We start from the raw sequence: 4,392 nt of genomic DNA on the forward strand, positions 1-4,392 counted from the left end.
CAGGTTTGAGGTCTGCGATTGAGCTGGTAGGCACTTAAGATCAATCAAAAGACTACATATGTAGCAAATGTACCAAAGTTGCCTGAATAAATTGTCATGACTTGGAATACATCAGAAACTCTACAACTAGTATGTCCTCAGGAAAAGGCATATAAAGTAAGCAAGCAAGAAAGAAAACCCACCCACATCCCCCAAATAAATAAATAAGTAGAACAACTTAAATTCTGAAATTTTCAAATAGAATTTTTAGGTTAGGTGCACTAAACATTTCCCTTCCATTTCTTGTTCTATCAATTTCTCTTGTTTCTTTCTTTCTTTCTTTTTTAATGCCAAGGAAGAATTACAGGGAGACCATATGAAATAACAGCAAATGTAAATAAAATAGCAGTGATTTATGTTTTAACAGGTGCAATAAATTGATTAGAAAGTTGTACTGGAAACTGCTTATTTGATAAAATATATATTTGAAATAACTGGTAAGGAGTTGATAATAAAGATTTGTTTTTTTTTTAAATATTCTAGCTATTGTACAATAGCTTTCATTTGTGGCAAAAAAGAAAAAAATCATATTAGTGCTGAGTTGTTCAATCTAGTACATGACTTTTCCAAAGTCCAAATTATGACTTTGCCCAGTCAGAAGAGTTTGCTTTATTTTGGTTGTAATTATGTAGTAATGTTTTCATGAAAAAGGCTTAGAAATGAAAAATAAAATTATGTTTTGGCAAGTTACAACTCCTGAGATCCTCAGTTTCCCAATCTAAAGATGAAAAGAAAGCATCAAATATACACATTCCCTTTGGAAAGAGAGAAAGAGTGGATATGTTGACATAAATATATATCACTATATATTGTAGAATTAACCAAAACAATTGCTAGAAACTACATTGAGAATGATGGTGCTAAACTAATAGCAATTTATAACTAAAAAACAACAGCAGTTAAAACCATGAAAGCCTCAAAATGTACTGTCTTCCTAAAAATTTTGGAATTCCCAAAGTTCATGTCATTAGTGGGAACTTTGCTATGTTGTTAAATGTTGCCAAGATTTAGCAGTAGATTAATGAAATAAGTTCTTCAGTAAACTCTTGCAACATGCAACTTTTTGTAACAATTCATAACTCAGCAGTCACAAATAAGAAGCTTTCAGTTCTTATAAGTGAAAATTCATGGTTTGCAGTAAGTGAACTCACAGATCACCTGACCCTCTTCACCAAAATGTGTCTTTAGCTCCCTTGATTTGAAAATACAGTGTGTAAAAATGAATCGTAAAGGCTTCCTAGGGACTTAGAATTGCTACAGTGCACCATAGGTTACAACCAGCTGGGGATAAACTCCTTTATGCTTTACCTATTTCTGCCAAAGATCACAGAGTTAATTTGTCATTTTAGGGTTAGGCAGTTGCACACAAATATGATATTTACTTTGTCTTAGAGTTTGCTTATGATACGAGATATGTGTAAAATTGGGAAATTGTTAAAGGAGAACTAAAAAAAAATGGGATGGTTGTTTTTTATAAAGTGGATTTTCATGGAACATTTTGGCAAAGGCCAGTTCAGACCACACACCTTCCAAACTAGAGTCTTGTTAAACTGCAAAGCCATGGATGGACCCAGTATAATTCAGAAGTTTCACAAGTCTCCTAAAATGACTTCTCACCTGGGCCAGGCATTCAAGTGCAGGCCATTTGGTATCCTTTCACAGCAGGACCTTGCATTCTTTGAGTGATGTTGCCATTTGTTGGAGTTCCCAGCAGGGCAGCTCTTCCACCCAGTTGCAACCAATTTCACTGATCAGTAGCTCCTGGTTAGCTTCACCCTATATATTCAATAATTCATTTGGCAGGTGCAAAGTAGACAGATCTTTAAGAAAACTCAAGATTTTAGGAGAATTAGAAAAAGACTCACTGATTATTTGTTTCTTGATTCTGACATTTAATTTGGATATTGAGGAGGATTTACTAGTCTCAAACTGTTTATACTACAGAGATTTTTATTACTTAATTTTTATTCTTCTTTAAAAATAAACTTCATCCCTGTTGTCTATTTAATGCCTTGGATATCAATAGGTTGTTCGGATCTGCCCAGTCATAGGACTGTAGATTCAGATTTATGAAACATGGAAACAGGGAGTATTTGCTTGCAGAAACCTCTGCCCCAATATGCCCAACATTGTCTGGGTTTATTTCTTAGTTCTGCTACTAATAGGTGGGGTAAACTTGAGGGAGGTAGATAAACCTCTTTGTACCTCATCAATAACCTGGGGTACTAATAATATCACACTTGTACTTCAGGACACTAATGATACTAAAGTCATTTAATTAATTAATATATGTATAAAATACCTTAAAGCAGTAGTAAGCATATAGTAGGCACTTAGTGAGTGTTAACTCATTATAATTATTATACTCACTTTTGAATAAATATGTATCTATCATTTGGTAATTGCTTTCCTATGTGACCACAAATTGATGTTTCTGTTTTATTTTTAACATATTTTTTCTTAAATAGGTAATACATTTTAAAAAGGTAAAATGCTAAAGGATATATAGTGAAAAGTAAGTTTCTTGTCCTCACAGTGCCTCAATTGCTATTTCAACCAGTGATGTTTTATGCTAACATCTATTTATTTAAGCTTTCATTTGAAGCATTAAAAGAACATGGTGAACACAAAATGAAGGATGTTATTCAAAAGGAAATACATTTTAATCTCATTTTTGTTGTTTATAATGATAGTAATAATAATCTTGAAAAAAAACTGTTTTTGATAGGGTGCTTGTTATGTAGCAGGCATTCTGCTACTACTGTGCTTAATGCATTACGTCATTCAGTAATCACAATAATTTCGTGAGGTAGGTGCTATTATTAACTCAATTTTATAGATAATATTCTAAACATAGCCAACTGGGATTAAACATTATGCTCTTAAAATTTAAGTTGTTTAAGTTGCCAGAGAGTAGAGAAATCCAAATACATTGTGTTTCTTTGAAAGGTATGTTATCGTCTATCTTCGTTTTCTAATCCCTTTTAAATACCACCCACTTTTTTTTTATCAAGTTTATCTAATTTTTCTTGTGCTTTTGGTGCCAAATCTAAGAAACTATTGCCTAATCCAAAATCATGAGGATTTACTCCTCTGTTTTCTTCTGAGTTTTTGTTTGTTTGTTTGTTTTTTTTTATTAGTTATCTATTTTATACATACTAGTGTATATATGTCAATCCCAATCTCCCAGTTCATCCCACCACCACCCCCCTGCCCACTTTCTTCCCTTGGTGTCCATACATTTGTTCTCAATATCTGCATCTCTATTTCTGCCTTGCAAACTGGTTCATCTGTACCATTTTTCTAGATTCCATATATATGTGTTTATATACAATACTTGTTTTTCTCTTTCTGACTTACTTCACTCTGTATGAGTCTCTAGGCCCATCCATGACTCTACAAATGACCCAATTTCATTCCTTTTTATGGCTGAGTAATATTCCATTGTATATATGTACCACATCTTCTTTAACCATTTGTCTGTTGAGGGGCATTTAGGTTGCTTCCATGTCCTGGCTATCGTAAATAGTGATGCAATGAACATTGGGGTGCAACTGTCTTTTTGATTTATGGTTTTCTCAGGGTATATGCCCAGTAGTGGGACTGCTGGGTCATATGGTAGTTCTATTTTTAGTTTTTTAAGGAACCTCCAAACTGTTCTCCATAGTGGCTGTATCAATATATATTCCCATCAACAGTGCAAGAGGGTTCCCTTTCCTCCACACCCTCTCCAGCATTGGTTGTTTGTACATTTTCTGACGATGCCCATTCTAACCGGTGTGAGGTGGTACTTCATTGTAGTTTTGATTTGCATTTTTCTAATAATTATAGACACTGAGCAGCTTTTCATGTGCATCTTGGAATACCACCTACTTTTTTTTTTTAACATCTTTATTGGAGTATAATTGCTTTACAATGCTTCCCACTAGCTATCCACCCTACATTTGGTAGTGTAAATATGTCCATGCCACTCTCCCACTTTGTCACAGCTTACCTTCCCCCTCCCCATATCCTCTAGTCCATGCTCTAGTAGGTCTGTGTTTTATTCCAATCCTACCCCTAGGCTCCTCATGATATTATTTTTTTTCTTAGATTCCATATATATGTGTTAGCATACGGTATTTGTTTTTCTCCTTTTGACGTACTTCACTCTGTATGACAGACTCCAGGTCCATCCACCTCACTACAAATAACTCAATTTTGTTTCTTTTTATGGCTGAGTAATATTCCATTGTATATATGTGCCACATCTTCTTTATCCATTCATCTGTTGATGGACACTTAGGTTGCTTCCACGTTCTGGCTATTGTAAATAGAGCTGCAATGAACATTGGGGTGCATGTGTCTTTTTGA

This window comes from Physeter macrocephalus, chromosome 20 (assembly GCF_002837175.3).
Source record: "Physeter macrocephalus isolate SW-GA chromosome 20, ASM283717v5, whole genome shotgun sequence".
NCBI classification, from domain to species: domain Eukaryota; kingdom Metazoa; phylum Chordata; class Mammalia; order Artiodactyla; family Physeteridae; genus Physeter; species Physeter macrocephalus.